The sequence below is a fragment of the Leucoraja erinacea genome, chromosome 42 (assembly GCF_028641065.1).
Source record: "Leucoraja erinacea ecotype New England chromosome 42, Leri_hhj_1, whole genome shotgun sequence".
Classification (NCBI taxonomy): Eukaryota; Metazoa; Chordata; class Chondrichthyes; order Rajiformes; family Rajidae; genus Leucoraja; species Leucoraja erinaceus.
In genome coordinates, this window is record NC_073418.1 from 1,552,136 (window position 1) to 1,569,641 (window position 17,506).

General features: G+C 40.8%; 1 protein-coding gene and 1 long non-coding RNA gene across 2 annotated transcripts in view; both read left to right on the top strand.

Moving 5' to 3' along the window:
• Positions 1-2,021: 2,021 nt before the first annotated feature.
• On the top strand, positions 2,022-5,844 carry LOC129714813 (uncharacterized). Its single transcript, XR_008726401.1, has 3 exons — positions 2,022-2,059; positions 3,844-3,870; positions 5,809-5,844. It is a non-coding gene; the product is annotated as an uncharacterized LOC129714813 (long non-coding RNA).
• A 332-nt stretch (positions 5,845-6,176) lies between these two features.
• LOC129714818 (coiled-coil domain-containing protein 18-like) overlaps positions 6,177-17,506 on the top strand; it is a 52,116-nt gene continuing 40,786 nt past the window's right edge. The window contains exons 1-7 of the mRNA XM_055664660.1: positions 6,177-6,185; positions 7,650-7,667; positions 8,732-8,758; positions 9,957-9,992; positions 11,123-11,149; positions 13,632-13,658; positions 15,053-15,088. The gene's annotated coding sequence lies outside the window, so the exon portion shown is untranslated. The remainder of the gene's footprint in view (positions 6,186-7,649; positions 7,668-8,731; positions 8,759-9,956; positions 9,993-11,122; positions 11,150-13,631; positions 13,659-15,052; positions 15,089-17,506) is intronic.

Genomic DNA, 17,506 nt, shown 5'->3' on the forward strand with positions numbered 1-17,506 from the left:
CGGCCATTCGGGAGACCCATGTCGCCGTGACCCGGCTCTTTCCCCCATCGCAAACAATGTCTGGATTCGGCAACGACCTGCCCGTTCCAGTGTCAATGATATGGATGGCCTTTAGAGAATATTGGCTTCCATAAGAATGCAGATGTATTCAATGTACTGCTCAATTTATAGACTTCTAGTAATTAAACTGATTAACTTGGAATACTATACATGGAAATGTTTAAATGCAACATAATCGTTGTTAGTCAAACCCTTATCTCCCTGAAAAATGTACTTACAACCCTACCTATGTTTTTCACTCATAGTGGACCCTACAATTGTAAATACAATATTTTGCATTGAATTCACCGCACTCGGGTCTGCAAATCAATTATCCATCCCTAGCACTATTGCAGAATATAATACAAATCGGTATATACATATGAAAATGATGTTAATTTACTATTAGATTGTTATTTTTTTCTTTTACCAGTGAAACAACTTCTTCAAAAAGATAAAGGTAAAAGAGAGCAGATAAATTCACCTACAGATTCGTAGATGACAATTAACGATGTTAACGTGCATTTAATTTGTACTCTTGTGGTTACCGGCTCATATCGTTACAGCGAACTTTAATTGGGTTATAAATGTACAAATGTGTAAACTGGCAAATAGAACAGTGAACAAAGTCTACGTCGACTGCTTGAAGTAACATGCAGCAGTCTGCTGGCTTTGAGTTTTGGGGAGGTTATTACATACACGAACAATAAATCCATGGCCTTTTAATGTCCTTTGTGGACACCTGCATTAATGGAAGGAACTTTGTTCAGAAAACCAAGTTCTTGTTTCAACCTACACAATTAATGCAGAAATTGATACTGATGGACTAAAGCTAAGGCATGTACTTGGCATTATGACGGAACACCCGCGATTTCACTATACTCTGTTAAAATTATCGTCCAAATAAAACCGTCAATCTCGCAAGCAAACGGTCCAGGCTGACGACCGGTGTCCTCAAGTTTATATTTTGTTGGACCGTTGGCAAGTGCCTTTCTCCAGTAATATTGATTGCGCGAAGATAGCACATTGTAAAGGGCAAACAGCATCAAACCGATTCTATTTTTAAAAAAATATATATTTTTATTAGAAGTCATACACAGTAGTATAAACCAAGAATAATATAATACATTTCATGTACAACCTCGTGTTTTTAAACGTAATAATAAAAAAAGTAGTCGAAGCAAGAAAGAGAGAGAGAAAGAAAGTTAGGTAAGGTGGTGAAAGTGATACTTCGTGAAAAAGTACAAGAACAAGAGAGAAAGAAAAATAAAAAGAAAACAAAAGGAAAAAATAAAATAAAAATAAAATAAAAGGGATATACCTGCTTCGTATCTTTGCGCACCCCTCACCCGGTTCTGACACAGTTAATTTCCAGGGTTATGTTGCACCATATGCTTGTAATAAGTCGATAAAGGGAGACCAAATCTTTAAGAAAACAGATTCTATTTTTAACCGATCTTTTAATTTATAATTTACCGGACAATTCATGCATTCACTCTACTGAGAGACTATATCTTTTGTTGTTATTCTTGATATTTGTACCGAAGTAGACTAAAATCTCAATGTCGTATGCCACATAGAGAGATGAGATATACTATACATCAATACAACCACGTCAACCTAAACGACAAAAGAATGAGCAGAGAAGAAATGCAGTGCACAATATATTATTCGAAGCACATCAGTTCCATGGACCAAATCGAATTCCACAATGGGTTAGATGTGAATCGGTCAGCATCCCAATCTGCTGTGCTCAAGTTAGATCAATTTCTGTGACCTTTTTTTAGCAAAATTGATCAGTATGAATAGATCAGTTAGTGTGATTAACTCCGATTTGCTCCAGTGTTTATCAATAAAGACGACGTCAAGAACGAAAATAATTTGTACATCGCGATTTGTGTCACAAAGAAAACTATCTTGATAGGTTAGCTGTGCTTGGAAACACAAATAACTCACCTGCCGTTCTTATTCTTCTTTTTTCCAGAAATAGATGCATTGAAGGAACGCTTGCAAGAATGTGGTGAGAATTTTTCTGGAAATGTTTACAACTCGAAGTAAAGAAGCAAGCAACGGTACTTCACCGAAACAGGTTTCACACAGGTTCAAATACTACTAATGTCGGGAATGAAATGGAATGGCTTATCGTAATTTATGTCATGTGGCAATTCGAAGATTTTGCAATGTCGTGCCTACATCGTCATAATGTAATGTGAAAACCAACAAATTATTTGATTTAAACCCAATTTTAATCTATCGGATTTTAGAGATGTCACCCTTAAAGCAAATGCAGCGATTGCTATTGATAGCTATTCCATTCAAGACAAAGCACAAGTATACATTCGGCAGACATTTAGAATCAGAAAAGTTGCTCAGTGTATTGAAATTAAATTTGATATTGAAGCGTTCTTGTTTTCACAACAATGCCCAATATCCGACAAATATATTATAAAATGGGCCAGGCACGTTCTAACGAGTAAGGTATTTCTGCAGAGACAGTCAAACGAAAGTTATAAGTGTTCCAATGCGTATAGAGCCATACAGGCATGCAGTGTGCAATCAGGCCCTTCGGCCCAACTTGCTCACACCAACCAACATGGCCCATCGACACAAGTCCCACGTGCTTGTGTTTGGCCCATATCCATCTAAACATGTCCTATGCAATTACCTGTCTAATTGCTGTTGAAACGCTGCGACGGTCCCTACCCCAACTACCTCCTCTGGCAGCTCATTCCCTAAACCCACCGAACTTATCCCTGAGATTCTAATAACATCTTTCCGATTGCATCTTAAACCTATGCTCTCTGGTACACGTAACCTCACTCTGGGCAAGAGACTCTGTGATGCTCCGGTCTATTCCTCTCGTGATGTCAAACACTCCAATAAGACCACCCCTCATCCTCCTGCGCTCCGGAGTATAGAGTCCCGGCCTACTCAACCTCTCCCTATACCCACGCACTCGAGTCGTGGCAACTTCCTTGTAAATCTTCTGAGCGCCATTTCCGACTTGATAACATCGTTCCTATAACAAGGTGCCCAGAGCAGAACACAAACATCAGATATATCTGATTCCGCCTGGGAGATTTGTCTACCTTGACACGCATCATGGCATTCAGCACTTCATCGACCTTATGACGCGCTGCTCTCAAGACACTTCTGTTGACTGCCGCACATGCTCTCCTGTCATTCTCCACGTTAAAAACAGAGGATAAATACTCATGGATGACCTTGCCCATCTCCAGTGACTCCACGCAGAATTGACGTCTTTGAATCCTGAGGCGTCCTACTCTCTCTCACCCCTCTGGTTACCATTTTCCCTTTTTGTAGTGACAAAATATCGTGTGATTATCCTTAATGTCATCTGCAAATACTATCTCATGTCACATGTCCTTCCTTTTGCTACCCGTTATTAGTTTGCACCTCAGTTCCCCCAAAGTATTCCAAGGATACGTTTGATCCCATTGCCGATACCTGTCTCATGCCCCCTTATTCGTGACAAAAGCCTCAATGCCCCCAGTCATCCAAGCTTCCTTACGTTTTCCTGCCTTGCCCTTCACTCTAACTGTTCAGGACAAATACAAGAAATAATAAGGGTCAGAAGAAGAGCCAACAGGCATCATCGTGCCTCAGAATTGGACAGTGGTAGTTTAGCTGGAGCGAAAGGAGTCCACTATGCATTCTTCCCAATTTTCATTTTCTTTTCTATTAAAAAAAAAATAGACGGGAAGGGAAAAAATGATGATTGAACATCACATTTTCTTTGAAATACTTGCTGAACGATATTATTTAAAAGTGTTTCTCTTTCAGAAAGCAATCTACGAAGAAAGGAACTTGGTAATGTATTAACATGCATGCCTTTTCAAAAATACATACATTGTATTCTTGGGTGGTGTGAGTAGAAAATATTACCAAATGGTTTTGGCATGCAATTGAATTTTTTTTTTCAAATGGGTGGATTATCTCCAAAATGTAACAATATTTTTTAACTGATAAGATAAACATCGTGACCGAGGGGTAACGAGATATCGGAGAACGTAGTTGAGGCAGGTGCCATCGAAACGTTTAAGAAACATTCAGACAGGAATATGGATAGGACAGGTTTAGAGGGCCAAATGTAGGCAGGTGGGATGAGTATACATGGGACATATTGGCCAGTTTAGGCACGTTAGGCCGAGGGGTCCGTATGCACATTGTCAGACGCCATGACGTAATACGAACCCGCCATGCCAGCAGCAACACGAATTGTCAATTATATATTGCACATGGACGTGGTTGTTGGATAGATATTTACACTGCAGTTACTTGCCAAGCTTACTTTCACTAGGACTCCCAAAGCCCGAGGTCCCGTTCATCCACAAAGCACACGGTGTGGAACAAAATTAGGTGTTAGTTGTCTATGCATGACGTCCGTTAACCCGATAATCCTTTCATTGCAAAAGGATTCGGGTATAGGAGCAGGGAGGTTCTACTGCAGTTGTACGGGGTCTTGGTGAGACCACACCTAGAGTATTGCGTACAGTTTTGGTCTACAAATCTGAGGAAGGACATTATTGCCATAGAGGGAGGGCAGAGAAGGTTTACCAGACTGATTCCTGGGATGTCAAGACTGTCTTATGAAGTAAGACTGGATAGACTTGGTTTATACTCTCTAGAATTTAGGAGATTGAGAGGGGATCTTATAGAAACTTACAACATTCTTAAGGGGCTGGACAGGCTAGATGCAGGAAGATTGTTCCCGATGTTGGGGAAGCCCAGGACAAGGGGTCACAGCTTAAGGATGAGGGATAAATCCTTTAAAACCGAGATGAGAAGAACTTTTTTCACACAGAGAGTGGTGAATCTCTGGAACTCTCTGCCACAGAGGGTAGTTGAGGCCAGTTCATTGGCTATATTTAAGACGGAGTTAGATGTGGCCTTCTGGCAAAGGGGTCAGTGGGTATGGAGAGAAGGCAGGTACGGGATACTGAGTTGGATGATCTGCCATGATCATATTGAATGGCGGTGCAGGCTCGAAGGGCCGAATGGCCTACTCCTGCACCTAATTTCTATGTTTCTATGTTTCTATATTCCTGGGAAACATGGAGTGTTCATCAGGGAAGATCTTTAAGTCGCAAAGAACATGGGAAAACGAGAGAAAGAACGCATGTCTGGTTTCAGATGCAGGTCAAAACAATAATAAATGACAGATCGTGGCTGCGCCAACGGATAAATAATGGGTGACCGTGAGAACGTAACAACACGAGGGGAATGAGAGGATGAGGACATATTATCTAGCCAAACAAAAACATGACAGAACTGTGCGACGCAAGATACTGCATCCTTGCACAGCTCGGCAGATCTCGTCGTATGTTGGGAATATATAACAAAAAATACAGTTCAAAATGATTCCCTAAAAAGAGAACCATTCCATCATGTTATTGCGGTAAGGTGCGTTCACCCACCATTCACCCAACCACGATCCATCATTCAATCTTGTTTCACGTTGACCACGTCTCATCGGAGCTGACAAAGAGAGAAAACACATCGTTCAAAATATTTTTGATTCTGTCACCCCTGGCACTTCTGTTTTCTTTTTGGGTCACATTATATCATCTGCAATTCTGTTTAGTTGAATTAGTTCAGCTGAATTGTTGAACATCCCATGAAAGCCTCAGTATGGAATGCACGTACAACTATGATGCCTGATGCTGTGATGTTCCAAACGGGAATGGTTGAAAATATGTATGAGGTGTTTAACATAGAGCATATATAATTATGTTTTTGATGTTACAGAGGTGGATGATCTCAAAAGACGTGTGAGGGATCAATGTGAGTATATCCGCATTTAAATTAAGTTTCAAAAATTAAATATCTGCTGAAACACAACTATGTTCGTAGTATTTCCGTTTCCGTTTTGCTTATGTAAATAACTTGCTTGTAAATTTCAATCCACATTCTCCCCTGTTCTTGTAATTGATTTTCTGCATGTATTTTGATTAAATTAGTAACCAAGTTGGGTAGAATGGATCTAATTGGGGAACTTATGCTACTTCCTCGTTTACATGTATTTCCTTTACGAGTGTATCAATTTATATTCTTTAATGCACATTGACTTTGATTTAATAAATCTAGGCAATTTTTCTTCCTGTTCACAGCTCAAAAAGAGAAAGGTACACTTATTTTTATCCAGCTTGTTTGAGTAGTACTCTTATAATGCATTGTGTACTTCATTCGAGCCAGCACCGCCATTCAATAGGATTATGGCTGACCATCCACAATCAGTACCCCGTTCCTGCCTTCTCGCCATATCCCCTGACTCCGCTTTCTTTAAGAGCTCAACTCAACTCTCTCTTGAAAGCAGCCAGAGAATAGGCTTCCACTGCCTATTGAGGTCGAGAATTCCACCGATTCACAACTCTGTGGGATGAAAACCTCATCTCCATGCTAAATGGCCTACCTCTTATTTTTAAACTGTGGCCCCTGGTTATGGACCCCCCCCCCCCCCCCCCCGGCATCCCCCCCTCATCGGGAACATGCCTCTTGTGTGTCTAGTCCCTTAATCGTTTTATATATTTCAATAAGATATCCTTGCAAATTCCGAAGTATACAAACCCAGTCGCTCCACTCTGTCAAGTCAAGTCAAGTCACTTTTATTTCTATAGCACATTTAAAAATCAACTCTCGTTGACCAAAGTACTTTACATTGGTGGAGGTACTAACGGTATACAGCAATCGTTCATAGATTAAGTACATACATAAATACATACATATAGTCCTCCCTCAGAGGACGTCAAGAAAGGCTTGAGAGTAAAGACGAGTTTTAAGTCTCGACTTAAAGGAGTCGATGGAGGGGGGAGTTCTGATGGGAAGCGGGATCCTGTTCCAACGTCTAGGAACTGCAAACGCAAAGACGCTCCTGAGCTTATGCCTGGACCGCTGGGTGTTCAGTAACCCCAAGTCGGCCGACCTGATGGACCTGGGGGTGGTTTGGTGGGTAAGCAGACTTTTGATGTGGGTGGGGGCAGGCCCGTTAAGAACTTTGTAAACATACAGAAGGATCTTGAAATTTATTCGGAACCGCACATATGACAGTCCCGCCATCCGGGAAATGAAACTTTTGAAACTACACTGCACTCCCTCAATAGCAATAATGTCCTTCCTCAAATTTGGAGACCAAATCTGCACATAATACCCCTGGCAGAGTCTCACTAGGGCCTTGTAAAACTGCAAAGGGACACTATTGTTTCAGTCTTGTTATGAAGGCCAACATGCCATTATCATTCTTCACTGACTGCTGTACCTGCTTGTTTACTTTCAGTGACTGATGTACAAGGACCCCCAGATCTCGTTGTACTACCCATTTTCCAAACTTGACACCATTCCGATAATAATCTGCCTTCCTTGCCTCACATGTATCCGCATTAAACTGCATCAGCCATATTTTACATAGCTGCGGTCCCAGCACCGTGTCGCCTGCCATTCTGAAAGGGACCCGTTATTCCCCACTCGTTGTTTCCTGTCTGTCTTCCAATTTTCTAGCCATGTCAGCACCCTACCCCCAATACCATGTGCTCTAATTTTGCAAACTGATATCCTTTGTGGGACCTTATCAAATTATATTTATATCATTACAGAGCACTTGGATGACGACGGTAAGCATCAGTTTTACTCTGTAGTGTGGATGTCATCGAAATTAGCCCACATTCTTGAATCAACAGTGACATTTAATCGCCGATGACCTGTTCATTTTGAAAATGTATACATATGCCTTGCAATCCGTGCCCTGACATTTCTCCGTGCCAGGAGAAAGCGATGATGGATTGATGCTGACAATAAACGCGGTTAAGTAAATTAATTTATGAAAAGTAGACGTGTCAGGAACTTAGATATACTGTGTTACTGACCTCCATATATACAAGTAACCAAATATACCATGACAACATTACCATCAAACAAGGTAGGAAACGATGTCGCTTAGGTCCTCAGCGGCAGGGTAGTACATACGCGGAGCGAAGAATCACATTGCGATGTCGTCGTCGTCGATATGTTGGTGATATCATTACTCGAAAGCCATGAATGACTGCTGGAGGTACAGTCTAGGGTGAGTGACCTCGTAGCGTGGAAAGAGTGAATGTAACGTACATTCAACACAGTTACATATATCAGAATGTTTGCATCTCCTCTTGGCGAAAACGGCTACAATATAATTTGCATGTATATGCATCCACAAATTATCATGAGACTTTAATTAAGAGAAGTGCCGATGTATTATCTTTTCCAGCTATTGCATCAAAACAAACTTAATAATTTAATTATTTCATCGTAATCATTTAATATACATTTCATTTAATTTATTAAAGGATACGAATGTACATTATGCTTCCCGAAACATTGAGTGGATTCCACTATATTGCTTCCACGTTGCTTGGAAACACGAAGTATCATGTATTACCTGAGCAAACGCAGGATTAACTAACCATGATCCGCGAGAGAAAAGATGCAATATGATTATGTATCGGCATATCACGAATCATTTCACAAATTCGCCGTGGTTTAAGTGAATATCAGCGAGAATAAGCAGAGAAGATCAACTCTCTCGCAGATATTGTGCGATGTTTTTCTTCGGTGTTATCTAGTTTGCGATGAAATTCCGAACGGTTTTGCCATGCATAGTTCTGGGAAATACTAATTCTGTTTCCTTATAATTTAACCACAGACGCTAAGTTGCGTGAAACAAAAACAGGTATGTTTTGCTTCGTGTTTGGGCAAAGTTTGCCGAAGGGCTTGTTTCCACCCTGTGTCACTTTATTTAATGAATCGTTGTATCAGAATATTGAGTCCGCTCGAATAAAAGCGAAATAGGAAATAGTTGCAATGATATCGATGGACAGGTAGGACACATATTTTCTGCACATGTTATTAATTTAAATCGGAACGGTCAATATGCAGTCCATCTTGCATTATACCTTCTCGATGCATTATTAGCCAAATGATTAGTTGAATTCAATGTAGTGATGCAGCATGCAAACGGGTCTCAGGCCCACCGAATCCACGACCTCGAGCTATCATTTATTCTATTTATTCTCATAATTTCGCATCCACTCCTTACATATTAGGGGATATTTACGCAGGCCAAGTATCCTGCAAACTCTTTGGGTCGTATGCGTCACAGGGAGAACGTGCAAAATTCAAATAGACAAGGCCCGAGTTCAGAGCCGAACTCGTATCGCGGACTCTGTGAGGCAGCAGTTCGACTAGCTGCCACAGAAGGAAAATAAATTACCCCTAAATTCAAGAAAATGAGAAGAGTTTATTTTATACATTATGCATAATATGCCTAGTCAATATTAAATATTTGGCTTCTATGACACACAGTTAGGCACGGAATCCCGGAATGCTTCGTGAACAGTTTGGAGTTAATATAGAGGGCTCCACCCAGAGCCAATGAAATACTTTTTGTTGAGGGTTATGAAAGTGTCGTATGACGATGAAAAAAATACCGGATAATATTCGATTTTGTATTCCGGGAAGCAAGTAGGATTTTTGAGCAGAAATCCCACTTTAATAACTATTGATTTTTATTTTATTTTTATTTTAGCCGTCCAAGAAATTCTGTCATTAAATAGGTTAACCCGATGCTATACTTTCGACGTGCAATTCAACATAACGTTCTGCGAAAATTAAAGTACTTTATTAAAGGGACGCGCGAATATCATTCTCTCCCGATATCGGTTCAAATTTGGTATTAAATAGCGTTCTCACATCATGCACAACTATAAACTATCATTGTGTACAATGCTGTTGATCCTGCCAACCCGCGTAAAACGTCAGCGTTCAAACTACGCCCAGCACTATGATATATCGCAGTTCTAAGTCGGGCAAGTCATGACTGAATACTATGGAAAATATGATTACAACTATTGTTTAATATTTATTTCTAGAATTGGAGCAAATAGAAGAAATTCGCAAAGATGTCGGTAAGTCTGAAGAAGGGTTTCGGACCGAAACGTTGCCTATTTCCTTCGCTCCAGAGATGCTGCTGCACCCGCTGGGTTTTTCCAGCAATTTTGTGCACCTTCGATTTTCCGGCATCTGCAGTTCCTTCTTAAACAAGAGATGTTATGAATTGTTTTTGGAGGTAGGTGGGAGGAACGAACCAAACGCTGCTGACACGTCAAATTTACCTTAAATCATGTTGCATAAACCACCACAGCATTTACGCTACATTAGTCCATTGCGAAAATTAATTTTGCCACTGTTGAAAGTTGAAAGGTGAAAGTGAGTAAGACCAACAAGGCTATATATAAGGTTACACAAAAAAGCTGGAGAAACTCAGCGGGTGCAGCAGCATCTATGGAGCGAAGGAAATAGGCAACGTTTCGAGCCGAAACCCGAAGCCCGAAACGTTGCCTATTTCCTTCGCTCCATAGATGCTGCTGCACCCGCTGAGTTTCTCCAGCTTTTTTGTGTAACCTTCGATTCTCCAGCATCTGCAGTTCCCTCTGAAAGGCTATATATAAGTTTGATTGGTGATCTGCTGGTACTAGCCAGCTTATACCACAACTCTCACTGCAAACGTATCGCTAAACTCAATTAATGTAATGTATTTTCTCCATTTTAATACCGTAGAAAATGTTCTAAGTATGTTGTAAACTATTTCCACGCCACAATATGACACGACACAAACATTTTCCACTACAACTGTTATTTTCAACTTCACGACTTGAAAAATAGAATGGCCAATATGTATAATGATGGTCTGTACATAATAAATATGTATTCTATATTTCCATTTGACTTATCTTCTCCCATTAAATCTAAAAGCAGTGTAAACATTTCTAAAACCATATTTCGCGATGTTCTGCTTCTCTGCTCATTGCACTCGTTTATCTCACAACAGCTCTCGCAAAATCCCAAGTTTTATTTTCTAATTATGGGTGTACACTTCTGGGGAAAGAGCAGACCTAGATTGTCTATTCGCGAAATTCATTCTACCATCATTCATTCCTATTTATTATTTCGCTAACCTCATGTTAAAAGCAGACACGTTGAACGGAAAGGTTATGTATTCTTAAAATATGTTGAAGTTTGTTCATTTTTTCCGCAGAGAAACTTATAAAACTAAAGGATGAAGGTATGAGAGCATGCATTGTGGAAGTAAACTGGATATTTACTTTCTTTTGTCAATATTCGAAATTAATCCTAGTGAATTCAAAGCAAATTCAAAGCAAATTCATGTTTTACTCCTCATTTGATTGATATTACCAATTCTATTGAAAGCAATTTAATAGTAAGAGGTTCTTTATTGTCATTATAACATGTAAACATGTACAACGAAATTAAAAATGCCAACCAGTCAGTGCACCATTCACACATTATCTAAAAGCTAACGGTACGTAAAAGAGAAATATCTGAAATAAACAACTAAAATAAATAACATGAAAAAAACAAGCATAAACACACAAGCATACATTCTTCTGTCCATTGCTCAATCCCTTTGGTATGTAGCGCACCTGCGCTCATTTGGCTATATTAAATGTAGTTATTGCTGTTGGATAAAAACTGTTTGTTTTTGAAGAGACATATCGTAAACTTGGTACAAGTATTCTACTGGTCTTTTACACCATGCCATATACTTGAAAGCTGTCAGCGCGATTTTATTCGTGGGGGACGTATATAACAATGAAAAAAAAACACAAATTATTTTACCCGTGTAGTGACTTGAAAGGTTTTACATGTGGTGGCTGGAGAGCAAGCTTTACTGTTCTCTGGAAACACGATTGTAATCATTTCTCAGGGAGGTCCTTCAAGTGGCCAATCTAAACATCGTTCAATGTAATCTATGGGTGAAAATAGACTTTATCGTTCGTATTTATCTCGGCTTGCATTGGCCCTTTGTCATACTCGTGGCTTTGTTTCGTTGGTGAGCAGCAAATGCACAACAAATCACAATTCACAATTAGTAAACAGCGAAATTGGCAGGTTCGGGATTAGATATACATTAGCCACGTATGAAGAGGTACAGTGTAAAGCTTTGTTTTGCATGTTGTTCAATTAGACCAGATAATACTACACATAAATATAATCCAGTCAAACTAAAGCACAATAGGTCGAGCAAAGGGAACATACATCATGCATAATACAGTTCTCAACATATTGGCGCTGCAGTTCCACGGATAAAGTCCAATGCCTGCAATGGAGTAGATATTAATTATACCGTAAACTGGGCTATGTAAGGGCTGTACGGAGGCCAGATAACAGAGAGGAAGTATATGTTTCTGAATCTGTGGTGCGCTTTTTCACGGTTCCATTCCTTCTGCCGAACGGAAGAAGGAACAAGAAGGAATGACCATGGAGTGATTCAACTGTTTGGGTTGGTTGACTTCTTTTCCGAGGCTGCTTGAAGTGTATATCAAGTCAATGTGGAGATTCTGGTCGGTTTGATAGACTGGGATGCATCTACAAGTCAGCAATTTATTGTGATCTTGGGGAGATTTGTTCCCTAACGCAGCTGTGACGCAACCCGGCAGTACGTCCCATCTGCAGAAGTTTGATAGTCATTGGATACCTGCCGAATTTCCTCAGTGTCCTCAGGAAGTAGATGAATTAGTGTGCCTTTTTTCCTTGTCGCACCATTGCGGTTGGCCCACGACAGATTTCCTGCCGTTGGTATACTAATGCCAAGGATCTCCAAGCTCTCGACTGTGTCCATGTAACCACTATTGATGCTCATTTGGACATCAACTCCACCATTTTTTCTGCAGTCGACAACTAGTTCCTTCGCCTTACTGACATTGACAGAGAGTATATATTCCTGGCACAATTTACAAAGTTATCTATCTCCTTCATGTCTTCTTTGTCATTGTCCGTGGTCCATCCCCGCACAGTGATGTTGTCCGCAGTCTTGTAGATGTATTTGTCGCTGCAGTGGTGGATTTATAAGGAGGACGAGTTGTCACCTATCCGTGCTGATTGTGCTCTGTGCATCAGAAAGTCGAGGATCGAAAGGACGGGGTAGTGAGGGGGGAGTGTGTGGGGGTTGGAGCGTTGCTGATTCCTAGCTCCAGAAGTTTGGAGATGAGTGTGGAGATGAATTTAGATGCGGTCGTAGTGTTTAAGGCGGAGATGTGTTCGATAAACGTTGGAATCTTTGTTGCCTAGATGTTTCAGAGATGATTACAAAATATCACCGAAATCCTAAAGCCATTTTGAGTGTAATTTTGAGCTGACATTTTAGAAAATGTTATATTCATGCCATAAATCAATCAAAACTTAGGGCGCCAATTTTGTTTTTTGAGAGAAACGGCAATGTACCACTTAACGCAAGACTTTGAGAATAAAATGCCACTGACAGTTCTCCACCCCTTACACAAGAGGGTTTTGGTTGGTCGTTTAATCAATCGACAATGTAATTCATACGCCACTTCTTCTGGCTAAAACGTATTCGAAGTAATGTGGTTTGTCCATCAGAATCTCCAGATCTATCATGCTAATAATGTTTACAACGAAAATACAGATATTTTGAATATTGGATTCTGATTTGGGGAGAGTGAGAGAGAGAAAGAGAGAGAGAGTGATGGTTCGTAATTACTTTGTTATATGTTATGTTTCCTCAGAAATCGAATATCTTCGCAAACAAGCGGGTAATATATATATATATATAGATGATTTGCTTCTGGGATTCTGGTTACGTGTAATGTTTCTGTGACAACAATAAATGTTGCCGAGCCATTTCAAAAGTAAAATTAACGTATTGATCAACTGTCAAGAGACAGAATACTGAATTGGCCCATCGATCCGGATCTGAGTGAAATACAAACAAATCGCTCCGCCAGGTCATCCCTTACAACTTATTCTCCTTATATTTTCATCATCTGCCGCGCACCGTCGCATTTTACCACTTCACTGGGTACAATTAATAATAGTCAGTTAAGTTACGAACACATCTCTGAGGTAAAGGAAGAATGGATTAGAATGCTGGGCTGATAATGTTCGCAAAATTCTAACGAGTACTAGAATAACTGAGTCCGCATAAATTTCATTTTATTACACTCAGGGCCTGTCCCACTGTACGAGGTAATATTATCTAAAAGCTAAAAGAGTTCTCCCGAGTTCTCCCCTGATTCGAGCTCGTGTAATGTACGTAGCAGGTACATATGAGTTCGTGGATGTCTCGTAGCGGTTCGTACGAATAACGGTAGTTACTCGGGGAAACCGGTAAACTCCTGACTTTTTTTCAACATTGTGAAAAATGTCCACGAGTAAAAAAAAATACTCGTGATGAAAATAAGTGTTAGTTTTCACTCGTACGAGCCCCGAAGTACCCGCTACGTACATTACACGAGCTGGAATCAGGGGAGAACTCCGGAGAATTCTTGCATTATCTCGTACAGTGGGTCAGGCCCTTTGGTCCTCATGATTCGCGACGTTCAGAGGACTCGGACTGCTCGTGGATAACAAAAAACGGAGGCCTTTAAGGTCACTGACAATTACACGAAGACGAGACGGCGCGAAATGATGAACATTTCCCTTTTCCTGTAGTGTGAAATAATTCCAGAAATAATCCCTGAAGCAATCCCATAACCATAACATTTTCCATTTATTATATACGACTTGCCATAGTTAGAAATATTGCAATGTTGTCGGCAAAACAAAACAAAACATGCACATTTTTACCCGAGCATTTCACTAGGTGCATATCACGTGATTTCAGGAAAACTCTGCACTGGATGTACCAAATCCACACACCCACCCGTTTACACCATTTCAAAGATTCAAAGGAATTTTATTGTCACGTGTACCAATTAAGGTACAGTGAAACTCGATTTACCATACAGCCACACTAAAAAAAAAGCAACAAGACACATAACTACATAAAAGTTAACATAAACATCCACCACAGCGGATTCCCTACATTCCTCACTGTGATGGAAGGCTGTAAAGTCTAATCATCTCCACTTTTTATGTGATCAGAATGTTTGTCTTGTGGATGCATCTGACGCCCTAAAATGTTTAAGAATTATATTCTGGTTTTCAGCAATAGTTCGTCCCACCACATCCACGATCGAAAAAGGTAAGAAAAGCACTTGAAATTACTGGACATGTTTGGGAGCTGGCTAAGAGGCTTATTAGGACCACGCATAGATGATAGCCCATGAGTGGATAATTAGACATCGATTATAGATTCTTCTCTATTGTATGTTATTACAAATCACGAATTAATGCAACATACAAAGAGTGATTGCAAACAATTGAAGCATTGGCAATGACCTGTTACTTTACGTGTATATTAACATAATGTTGGTTTTTTTTCAAAATCTGTCACGCTGCTACTTTCTCCCTGGCAAGTATATGTTTTAAACAGTCAGAAACTGCACACGTAATAACTTGAAACTAGTTATGATTATGTTTCATATCTATTTGCAAAGTTCGATACGAAAAATAACAGAGGAAATAGGTGATCCTTGCAACCGTGTTTTGCTTTAATCATTATTGGCATTAAAGGATGCAAATTCGATCAAACAGTGCGATATCATGTGATACATATTCAAAATGTGGTAATAGTTATAAATAACAAGCCGCTATAAGTACCGATGCTTGTTCGATCTACTTGTGCTTTAAAATCTGTCAAGAAAATTGATGGATTCATCTCAGAAATGAAATAAGCTATGATCTCTGATACAGAGATGCTGCTTATTTTTAACATCTGACTTCCAACAAGAACGTTTACATTAGAGAATAAAATGTAGTAAGATATGCACGACAAGCACACGTGCTATTCAATTCGATCAAGAGCTGTAGTTACCAGGACCTTCCCCCCGCCATCTCTTGTTTCCCTTTCCCCCGCCGTTCAGCCAGAAGTCAAGTCAAGTCAAGTCAAGTTTATTTGTCACATACACATACGAGACGTGCAGTGAAATGAAAGTTGCAATGCTCGCGGACTTCTGTGCAAAAGACAAACAACCAAACAACCAAACAAACTATAAACACAATCATAACACACATATTCTTTTACATCATAAATAATGGAAGGAAAAACGTTCCGTAGAGGTAGTCCCTGATGAGAGAGGCGTTTACAGTCCGAATGGCCTCTGGGAAGAAACTCTGTCTCAACCTCTCCGTTCTCGCCGCATGGCAACGGAGGCGTGTGTCTGACCGTAGCAGCTGGAACAGTCCGTTGCAGGAGTGGAAGGGGTCTCTCATGATATTGTTGGCTCTGGAGTTGCACCTCCTGATGTATAGTTCCTGCAGGGGGGCGTGAAGTTCCCATAGTGCGTTCGGCCGAACGCACTACTCTCTGCAGAGCCTTCTTGTCCTTGGCAGAGCAATTCCCTAACCAGATGGTAATGTTCCCGGACAAGATGCTTTCCACCGCCGCTGCGTAGAAGCACTGGAGGATCATCGGAGAAGCTCTGAATTTCCTCAATTGCCTGAGGTGGTAAAGGCGCTGCCTTGCCTTACTCACGAGTGCTGAGGCGTGTGATGCCCATGTCATATCCTCGGAGATGTGGACTCCCAGATATTTAAAACAGTTCACCCTATCCACAGGATCCCCATTTATCCTCAATGGAGTCTATGTCCTCGGTTGATGTGCCCTCCTAAAGTCGATGATCAGCTCCTTCGTTTTTTTGATGTTCAAGAGGAGGCTGTTATCCTGGCACCAGAGTGCTAGACCAGCCACCTCCTCCCGGTAGGCCTTCTCGTCGTTGTCTTAGTGAGCCCACCGCCACAGTGTCATCAGCAAACTTAATTAATGAGTTGGAGCTGAACCTAGCCACACAGTCATGTGTGTACAGGGAGTACAATAGGGGGCTGAGGACGCAACCCTGGGGCGATCCTGTGCTCAGGGTGAGGGTCTTCGATGTATTCCCTCCCATCTTCACTACCTGGGGCCTGGCGGTGAGAAAGTCCAGGACCCAGGCACACAGGGAGGTGTTGAGCCCCAATTCCATTAGCTTCCCGGCCAGTCTGGTGGGTCTCGAGCGGAAATGTTACCCATTCCTTCTCTTCCGGTATTCTGGCTGTCCCGCTGAGGTACACCAGCATTCTGTGTCCATCTTCGAATTTAATAGATGTATGTTATTCCCAGTGGAACGAACGAGGCCGAGGAATAACATTATGGGCGACTATAAAACCATAAGGGGCATGGGTAGAGTGGATAGGTCAGATAGAGTCATTTTACTCCCGGAGTGGGAACACTCGAACTAGAAGGAACATGTATACGGTGGGAGGGGCGATATTTAACAGAGATCTGTGCGGTAGGAGTCTCACGGACAATGTTGCGATTATCTATAACGACCTATCGTGGGAGACTAGTGACGGATAAATTTGCAGTACTTAACGGCATTTTCCTTATGTATAGAGGAAATACGTATAGGGCATACACCAACTGAAAGCAGACGTCGATAGATATCACGGTCGTTATAGGCGATAACATCGAAAAATACCCTAATTGTGCAGCATGGTTCTACGATTAGAAGTCTAGCATATT